The sequence below is a fragment of the Cavia porcellus genome, unplaced genomic scaffold (assembly GCF_034190915.1).
Source record: "Cavia porcellus strain 051 isolate PalLab524CR breed Dunkin Hartley unplaced genomic scaffold, mCavPor4.1 scaffold_2, whole genome shotgun sequence".
Classification (NCBI taxonomy): domain Eukaryota; kingdom Metazoa; phylum Chordata; class Mammalia; order Rodentia; family Caviidae; genus Cavia; species Cavia porcellus.
The window spans coordinates 27,025,664-27,036,164 of NW_026947485.1; the positions used below are offsets into that span (position 1 = coordinate 27,025,664).

The window sequence follows — 10,501 nt, forward strand, 5'->3', positions numbered from 1 at the left end:
CAGGGCTGTATAGATTGCAAAGAATATTGCACATATCATAATGACTGGGATGGAAATTGGAAAAGGAATACAAAGAAATCTTCCAGAATAACCAGCAACCAGGGCAGTGTTGCACTGAGCCTGGCATTAATAGGGTATCTGTAATCCCAGCTACTTGAGAGCCTGAGGCAAGAGGAGTGCAAGTCTCAAGTCAGTCCGGGTAATTTAACAAGAACCTGTCTCAAAATAAAATTTAAAAAGGGCTGGGGATGTAGCTTTGATTGTAGAGTTCTCAGGTGCTTGGTAGTATGAACGAGGTCCAGGATCACACACACACACACACACACACACACACACACACACACACACACACACAAAAGAGAGAGAGAAAGAGGAAAGAAATTGGCATTAACCCTTCCAAACAAACAAGATATACGCTCATCATCCAAGCAGTCCATTATGCCTCCAGTTTTGTAACGTTCCCCATAATTTGCATGATAATGGTACACTGATATTGTATGAGAGGGACCTACAGTCTCAGCCTCCCTGTTTCCATAGCTCACGCAGCAGGCTTAATTTCACAGCTTTTAGTTTCATGGCATTCAAATATCAGCACTTGACTGGGGGAGGGGAGAGGCTCCAGTTTATTGGAAATATCAGTCACTGTTAAAAATCCTGAAGAAAAGCTCACCACTTTGTGAAAGGTCAGCCGATAAATAATTGCCTTCTGAATTGGGATGATTCCTGTTGTCATTAAGCCCCAGCAGAGATCTAATACGCTTTAATACATCTGCTAAACGCCGAGAGAATGCTGCGCAATCACTGTCACATAGACAATTACGGCTAAGCAATTGGTGACTGAATCAGAAGGCCTTGCTTTCCCCCTTTTTTATTCATAAGATGAAATGATATCCACTATCTTACCCTGACTTTCCACAGTGATAATCATTTGAGGATTGGTTCCTTGGGCCTAATGCAAGACTGGTCTTGCCTTTATAACAAGTATTTCTCATTTTTTTTAAAATTTTATTTAAAAAGAAAAAAAAGCAAAACAGAAAAAAAGGTAGAATTAATACAGAATTTTAAAAAAACAGTAAGAAATCCCTAGTTGATAAATTACATATCATCCTCTTAGAAATAGGTGTTCTGAGGTGGGTTCATGAACAACAATATAGAAATCCAAGCAGCAAAACTGATAAATTTGGGATTTATTAACTGAGCTCAGGACCACTTGTATACAGACACCAAACGACCCTCACCCTGTTCAGGGTCTAAACAAGTGGCCCCAAACTGGAAAGTTACAGAGTTTTTAAAAGAGAGAATCACAAAAGACATCTTGTTGGAAACAATTTAGCTCAAATATTTCATTAATTTTTGGTTGACACCAATATCCTGCTTCTTTTGTTAAGCAGGTTAATTTTTCTCTTGTAGATACAGCTCATTCTGTTTTTCTCATGTGACTTATACCCTGCGTAATTTTCCATTTTTCTGAGTCAAATACAGGGCACTAGTTAAATGCAAGGTTCAAGACGGCATCAGTTATGCCAAGCCACAACGGTTCAAGTTACAAAATTAAAGCATTTGTATGAATGTGGACATTCAAACAGTGAGACTGCAAATAGTTCTGTTCAATCATCCAACAAAAACTTAATAATATGGTTATCAATCCTACACACTTAAACATACATGCAGTTATATTCTTTTGAGCACTTTCTTTTCCTCTTTTTTACAATAGCAATTACACATTTTGGGTTTTGTTACTCCTACATTTCTTATTACTTTTTACACTAGATATAATGTGATATTTATAAATATGATTCTTATTTATTTCACTAATGAGGATAGTCTAAAGTTGTCTCCATTTACCTATGAAGGCCTCAAGATCGTCCTTTTAATAGTTGAATAATATTCCATTGTATAAAAATACCACATCTTTTTCATCCACTCTGCAGTTGATGGGCATTTTGGTTGTTTTCAAGATTTAGCTATTACAAATTATGCTGCTATGAACATGGGCGTACCTATATCATTATGATGTGACCTTTTCCGTTTTTCTGGGAAAATACCCAGGAAGGGAATAGCTGGATTGAATGGAACTTCCAATTCTAGTCCTCTGAGAAATCTCCATACTGGTTTCCATAGTGGTTGCACCAGTCTACACTCCCACCAACAATGGAGCAGTATTCCTTTTTCCCGACATCCTTGCCAACATTTGTTATCAGTTGATTTGTTGATAGCAGCTATTCTTCTCATTCTTGAGCTTACACTGCCCCATCTCCACCAGAAGAGAACAGTTGAATATACCAAACTGGGATCTTTCTAAACTACGCTTCTGGCATGTGGCTGCTATGAACTGAATTGGATGTCCCCCACAAAAAACTCATGTGTTAAAGCCTTAGATCCCAAGGTGACTGTATTCAGAGACGGGACTTCTACAGAGATAATGAAGGTTAAATGAGGTCATAAGTTCTGCGTTAATATGATTAATATCCTTATGAAATGGGCACCAGAGAGCTCACTGCCTTTCTCTGTATCACATGAGGATCTAAGGAGAAGACAGTTATACAAGAGCCAGAAGAAAGCCCTCACTGAGAACTGAGCCCAGCCAAATCTTGATCTGAAATTTTCTAGCCTCTACAATTTGGGAAAAAAGTTCTGGTATTTAAGACACACAGTCTGAGATATTTTGTTAAGACAGCCTGAAAAGGTTATGGTGGTTTTCTAGAGGTAAGCAAGAATGAGAGGCCTTTACTTCTCCACTGATTAAGGTAGAATAAACTGTGAACACAATTTGACCAGCAGAGATGCAGGATGGTTTCACTGATGAGGATTCTCTGTATGTGGAGAGGGAGAGATGATGTTAACTTCCAGCCACTGAAGCCAGGGAAGAGGTGAGAATGGTCAAGGATGCTGGACTTTACCTAAGGAAGGACTCCAGTCCCTAGGCACTGCCATCCTGTGTGTAACTGTCTGACTTTTTGCAAGAAATTAGAAAGGGGGAGAGAGCTGGTCAGCATAATGTATGTTTGCATGCCTGGCTAGAGGAGGCACTGACAGGATTCATTCTTCCCTTGAAAGCTGGTCCTAGAATTTTCTGAAAAGAATTGCCATTTAAACTCACTCACCCCTGACCCCTCGGCTGCTGCAGGTTGATTTTTTTGCCCAGCTAAGTGGAGATAAGCCAGCCCAAGGCTTCCTGGTGGATCTTTCTTTAAACTGTGGTACTCAGAGAATTTCTGAACTACTCTGAACACATGCCCAATCAGTGTGCACATGCACGTCCCAGAAGTGAAATCTCAGCACCATCAGCAAGGCTCCTGGACTTGAAGTTGGATGCCTATAAATCACAACTGAGCTCATCAAGAGGGCTTAAGTTTGCTTGTAAGAACTTTATGATTCTACCACCCGAAGCAAAGCAAAATAATATAGCATGAGTGTACGTTGGTGTGTGTGTCCTTTTAATTGATTTCTTTCCTAGGGAAGATAAAAGGTAGAAAAACCATCTTTTATTGACCTAACATTTCTTCGATGCCCACTGTTAGCTAAATGCTTTGTATCACAGAACCTAATATTTATTTTTGCATTAATATATTTATGCCCAATAATGACCTAACAAGGAGGAATATTATCCTCCATTGAGAGATAAACAGACTTCGAGAGATTTGATGACTTTCCCACGATCAGGCAGAAATTTTACCTTCAACCTAGGTTCCTCTGAATCAATGGTCCTCTCAGTAAGCTTATGCCATAGGAATTATAAACTACTTCACAGACCAAAAATGTTACTGGTCAACATCATGCAATTGCTAGTAATAGAACAAAGTACTCCCCAGATCTGAACAGTTTCCAAGACCATGTACATTTCATTAAACAAGGTGTTATCATGTCTTAGAACACAACAAATATACCCAGAAGAGTACTTCTCAAATTTTAATGTGCATTACTATTTGACCCATTGATTCTACCCTATGACCACCCACAGTGATTTATCAATTTGATTGGATTAGTATGGGATTAGTAAAGTGTGGTTCTGGGTAGATCATGGAAGAGTGACCTTGAATGATTTAATATAAGGTCCCTGGCTCCATTCTTCCTGGTGCTGTTTAAATCTTCTGCTTCGCCGCCACCACAGACTAAACATCTTTGTTTCATCGTGCCTTTCTTCTCTGATGTTTCTGGTGTGGAGCCAGCCAGTCATAGATTGAATCCCCTGAATCTGAGAGCCAAATTAACTTCTCCTTTAAATTGTGGAAGTCAGATATTGTGTCTCAGCTGTGGGAAAGCTGATTAATAAAACTCCCAAGCATTTGTCTAAGAGATATGAAAACATATGTTGAAATAAACACTTGTACATACAGATTCTGTATAGCTTTTTTTGGGGGGGGGTACTGGGGCTTGAACTCATGACCTTGCACTTGCCAGGCAGGTACTTATGCCATTGAGCTAAATCCCCAGCTCAGCATTTTTGATAATAGTCCAAAATTTGGGAAGAAAACTAAATATCTATCAACCAATGAGCAGATAAAATGGGGTATATCTATGCAATGAAATGTCACTCAGCAATAAAAATGAACGAAGTACTAATATCTGTGCAACATGGAAAAGCCTCAAAAACATTATGGTAAATGAAAGAAGTAACATACCACACATGGTATGATTTCATTTCTGTGAAATGTTTAGAAAAGGCAAATCTATAAATTCATGGTTGTCTGGGAAGGGAGTGGAAAGGAAAAAGACTGACAGTAAACAGGCATAAAGGATCATATTGGGCTAACATATTTTAAGCTCTTTTGTGGTGATGGTTGCACACATTAGTTACATCCCTAAAAATTATTGAACTGTATGCTTGAAAGGGATTAATTACACATATAAAATATGCTTTAATAAAGTCATAGAAAAATTTTAGTGTGCAACTAAATCATTTTGTGATCTTGTTACTATCTGGCCTTAAGCCAGTAGGTTTGGGGTAAGGCCTAGGATTTATGATTTTAGTAAGTGCCCGCGTGATACTGATGCAACTAGTTCAGTATCCACATTTTAGGTAGCAAATAGACCAGCACCCCAAGTTTCTACTCTTCCAATTCAACCAAACTCAGACAGATCAGAACCTTACTAGGTTATGAAGATGGAGAATCCTTAATATATTCTTTCTTGATTCCTCATCCACACTGGACCATGTCGTTCCCTTAAAAATTATTTGATTATTTTATTTAATTATTAAAATTACTTATAATGCCCTTTTACTTTTTCTCTATTATGAAGAATCACTAGGCTTCTAAATCTCTTTGGTTGTTGATATCCAATAACCCACTTTTCTGCAATGCTCTAATACACATAATAAACATGTGTGCCATTTGTCCTGTTAACTTATCTATTGTTAGTTTACTTCAGCAGACTCAGTTATGAAGTGTTAGTAGGATAGAAAGGATGCCACCTTTGTTCCTACAGTGACATGGTCCCATGAAGACCAATTCTTGACATTCTGAATCCGGATATTGTGACTAGAGAAACTGTCTTTCCATCAATCACACCAAATAATTCTTGTGGAGGTTAAGTGCCATCCCTTGTGGAATGCTTATCTCAACCAATACAACAAAGAAAGAAGGAAGAAACGAATGAAAGAAAGAAAGCACAAGCCCAAATTTAATTTCACATTTTAGTAGCTATATTTTAGAATCTAAAAGGAAATGAAAAGAACTTCAATAACGTATTCTGTTTAACTTACAGAATCCTAATAGTGTCATTTTAGTGTGTGTCATTATAAAAATATTAGGTACTTTACAACTTTTTGTGTGCAGTCTTTGAAATCCGGTGTGCGTTTCAAACTCACCACACATCTCAATTCAGACTAACTATATTTCAAGTACTGTGTTAGGCACCTATCCAGACCTATTGAACTCAAGGATATAGTCCAACCATAGATGAAAGAGAGAGAGAGAGAGAGAGAGAGAGAGAGAGAGAGAAGAGAGAGAGACAGAGAGACAGAGAGACAGAGAGAGACAGAGACAGAGACAGAGACAGAGACAGAGACAGAGAGACAGAGACAGAGAGAGATTCTGTCTGACTGCAAGCCATGCAGGTCATTCTGACAATCATGTAACCTTTCAAATCACTGATCTGGAATATTATTACTTGAATCTGGCTACACATTGGAACCAGTTGGAAAATTTAAACAAGAAAATGCCTTGTATATAATTTCTAATCCTAGAAATCAAGGTTTTTAAAAAGTTTGCCTAGATGAGTTTAACATGCAGCAGAAAGTTTTTTTAAAAAATTCTGCTCACTGAACCTCACAGGTGCCTTTGTATGTTCGGCTCCAAAGTCAGTTACTGGACCCTCCTCATCATCTTATAATATTTCAGGCTGTTCTCACCAAACTCCTTATTTCTAGTTTTCTTATTTGTTGTACTTTGAATTTTTAGACAAAAATAATCATTTTAACCCCACTTCTGCAATTCCCTTGTTGAAAAGGATGTTCTTCTTAAAAATCTGCATCTTCTACCTTCTCTCCCATGATTGCTGGTGCCAAACCCCTTGACTTTCTCAGCAACCTTCACCCATGTACCCCATTTCTCCAGCTGCCAGAGCCTTGCAGCCACTTCTGGTAGCATGAATCCACTTATGGCTCCATCCAACTGCGTATTTAACTCTAAGACTTTGGACTCTTATCAAGTGCTAACCCTCTTTTTCACTGTAGTTTAGGGGAATCCCTTAAAATCCAAATCTTCCCCCAAAATCTTCTTCCATAAAAAGATGCCAGGACAAAACCTCTGCTCATAAGCATCCATTCTCTACAACAGTTTCCATTCTAGCAGATCACCACTTCCCAACCCACTGCGCTCTGGGAGAGGAGAAATCTTTGGGAAGATTCCTTCTAATCACACGTGGAAGGAATGAGAGAGAAGTAAAAATCAGTTGCGCTCCTATGTCATGGATGATGGGAAAGTTGCTGCTTGGCATGTGTTAGCAGCACACACAAACAAAGGTGGTGTGTTTACCCGTATGTAAATATGTATAGTTGAAGCACCCTCTAGTGGAACACCTAGAGAAGGGCTCTTTTTTGTTTGTTTGTTTTTTTAAGAAACCCTCATAAAAAACAGAAGTACATATTTTGAAATTTTATCAGCACATTTTGAGAAAGGAAAGCACAAGTCTATAAAGTCTTCATAGTCCGGGCAGGATGTTCAGGGGCACAACCCAACCCAACCCCAGGGTTTCTGAGGGCAAGGAAAAGTAGACATGGCTTTCTTGAAGGCCTCAAGGAAAGCCTGGGCTCCAGTGCTTCATACAGTGTAGCAAGGCAATGTCTAGAGATCGCCGCCACTTCAAAGGAAATTTTACAGGCCCCATGGGCTCCTTCAATTCCAGAAGCTGTCCATTCCCATTTCAAATAAGAGAACTGAGATGGATCGCTCACCATTGTGATATATGAACTGCTACCATGAACAAGATAAATTCAGAGGCCCACTCTACCTTCTATACTAGGTAAAATCTAAATTGAAACCTAAAAGAATTAAAGGAAAACAGTAGAGATTATTTGGGGGATGCCTTGTCAAATATAACTCCAATTCCATTAGTTGTAGAAACTATTAGCAAGTTTTATAACATAAAAATAAGCATTTTGTGGATGGGTGCAGCATTGAATGAATAAAGTTAAAAGATAATAGTTCACAAAGGAGGAAAATGTAACAAACAGCACAAATAGTTTCCTTAATATATAAGGCCTTTCTAAATAAAGATCAACGATGCAACGAAAAGATAGACAAGGAATGTGAAGAGACAGGTAATAGGGTAGGAGAGAATAAATATACGCTTAAATATAAAAATAGTGCTTAATCTTATTCATAGTAGTTGCTTTCCTCTAAGATTCTATTTTGAGTAAGAAATGTATGGGAGCCGGGCACAGTCAGATGCGGGAATGGGAAGCAAACATTGGCACATTGTCTATGAAAACCAACTTTTCAACGATTGTCAAAATAAAAAGTGAACCCATGTGTAGGAATTTATCTTGCAGTTATGCTTGAAAATATGTGCAAAGGTACACACATGAGAGAATGCATAGAGCATGGTTGGAAAGACCAAATTTGTAGGAACACTCTAGACGCCCATCAATAAGGAACTGCTGAAATAAATCAGAGGACAGCCATACTGTAGAATATTGTGTAGTCGTGGACTCTGGCAGTTCACTTTAGGTGTCAACTTGGCTAAATTAAGGAATACATAGGAACCTGGTAAAGCACTCAGTTTAGGTGTGTGCATGGCTGTTTACAGTGGAGATTCAAGTGTGAGTCAAAAGAGAGTCAGAGAGAGCAAAACAGAGGGTGCACATGTCTATCTCCCGAGCTGGAATATGTTCCTCCTCTCCCGTCCTTAGACATTGGAATGCCAGGCTACCCAGACGTTAGTCCCATCTCCTGTACCCTGTAACAAACTGTCAAGTCGTCAGCCTTGGGCTAAAATTACACCATTAGCTTTCTTGGTTTTGACATCTTTGGTCAATCAGATTACCAGAATCTCAGGATTTTGTGCTTGTGGATGATGTGCTGTGGGATTTCTCAGCCTCCATAACTGTGTGAGCCAATTCCCCTAATAAATCCACTATCAGCTCTCTATCACCTATTGACCTTGTATTTCTGGGGAACCCTGACTATTACAGACTCTAAGCCCCAAAGAATAAGTCAGTTCTGTATGTAGAGATGTGAACTGATCATCTGCATACATGAAGTGAAAAATCAAAGTGAGGCAAAGATGTTGAAAATTTTTACTCCACTACCTTTTAAAATATGAAAATTCATGAGAGAAATTTTCTTATACCTTAGTTGGTGTAATAGTTGAGAAACTAGCCTAGCTTCACTCTGAGTTTCTGTTGCAACGTGATTCTGTTTCCTATGCCAAAAGTTTTGAGATGCCCATAAATATTTCCACCGCGTTATGAAAAATAAAAGCTTAGATCATCTCTCTTATTTTATTTTAATGGTTTGAAAAAAGAATTTGAATTAAATATTATTTTTCTTCAGTATCAAAAATAAGACTATTAACATGGGAAGAAAAACACATAATGAGTTTCCTAAGGAGTACGGCTTTGAATTTCATCCTCTACTGTTTCATGTCTGCATAAGTTTCCAGTAGCATTTTTTTCTTACCAAAGAATAATGTGTTTATTTCACTTAAAGTCTTAAATATACTTTTTTTTGGCAGTTGTCACATATAATGCTCTATTGTTAAGAAAAAATTAATTTAAAAGAAAAGCATGAAAAAACAGACCTAAAATGCTAAGATTTATTTAGAAACCTTTTTGTTGTACAGAAAGTAAAAATGCTCTTACAGTCTAAGTATAACTGGTAATAGATGGTTGACTCACCAATCACGGCTATCCATGCTACAGCAAGTCTTACATAAAAACCTAACGATGCTTACAATTTTGTTGGCGCCAAGTACCCAAGCCTGGTAGTAGATCACTAAGAGGGGCTAAATGGAGGAAAGTAGAATGTCACAGGAGCTATTCTTTGGCTCTTTGGGTAGGTGTCCTGGGGTTTGTATCACAGCTGCCTTTTTTTTTTAAAACAGCTACCAAATCCATGAGAGGTCCAACCAATATTGAACTGTACTGTTTTGCAGGTTATCTAGAGGGTCTTAATCATCTTCTCCTTGATCATCTGTTTCTCTCTACCTTTTTCATCTTTTCTGCCTTCCTCCTCCTCTTTGTCCTCATCTTCATCCTCAGCCTCCTCATCTTCATCAAGTCCAAAATCTTCTTCTGACTGACTTCATCTTCTTCTCCTTCTACATCTTCATCTTCATCCTCTTCTTTCTCGAACTCTTCCACCTCACCATGCTCATCTTCTCGTCCTTTTCATCTTCCCCTGCTTTATACTCCTCCGCTTCATCTACACCTTCCACCTCTTCATCTGAATCTGGGGCTTCCTGGAAGCTTTTCTGCTAACATGTCCAGACCTCCAAAGACTCTATTATTACTGAACTCAAGCTTTTTCAATTTAGGTAGCTTGGGGAGATTTGAAACTGAAAGCAAGCATACATTTATTAAACTGAGGAACACTAAATTCACAAATCCAGCATTTAAGCCCTCAATTTTTCCATTATTTGACTTGCAATTGTCCAAGACAAGTTCTCAAACAGCTGCTGGGATTTGGTTCCCAAGCTCCAGGTGGATCCTCTTCTACATGTCCATGTTCCCCTCATCCCCTATCTTCAAACTTAAGTTTCCACGGCTGGGGCAGAGGAGGACCAACAGCATTTCTTAAAAGTCAAGTTTATTGAAATATAATTTGCATGTAACTTTTTTTAAAGAGAAAAAATTTAAAGTAACAATAAAAGTTTCAAAACAGGCTAGTCAAAAAGTAACAATAATTAATACATTGCATATGGCTATATTCATAATGATTGTTCACAGTACAAGATAATAGGCATGAAATATTGTCCAAAAATATTAGCACAAACCTTCCTTTTCAATGAACCAGGAGATACTAGATTTATATTTTTATATCCCAAAATTTGCCTCTTT

The 10,501-nt window shown here is 38.2% G+C and overlaps 1 pseudogene; it reads right to left on the minus strand.

Annotated features, from left to right (window-relative positions):
* Positions 1-9,612: 9,612 nt before the first annotated feature.
* LOC100725110 (acidic leucine-rich nuclear phosphoprotein 32 family member B-like) lies at positions 9,613-10,168 on the minus strand (annotated as a pseudogene).
* Between the last annotated feature and the right edge of the window lie 333 nt (positions 10,169-10,501).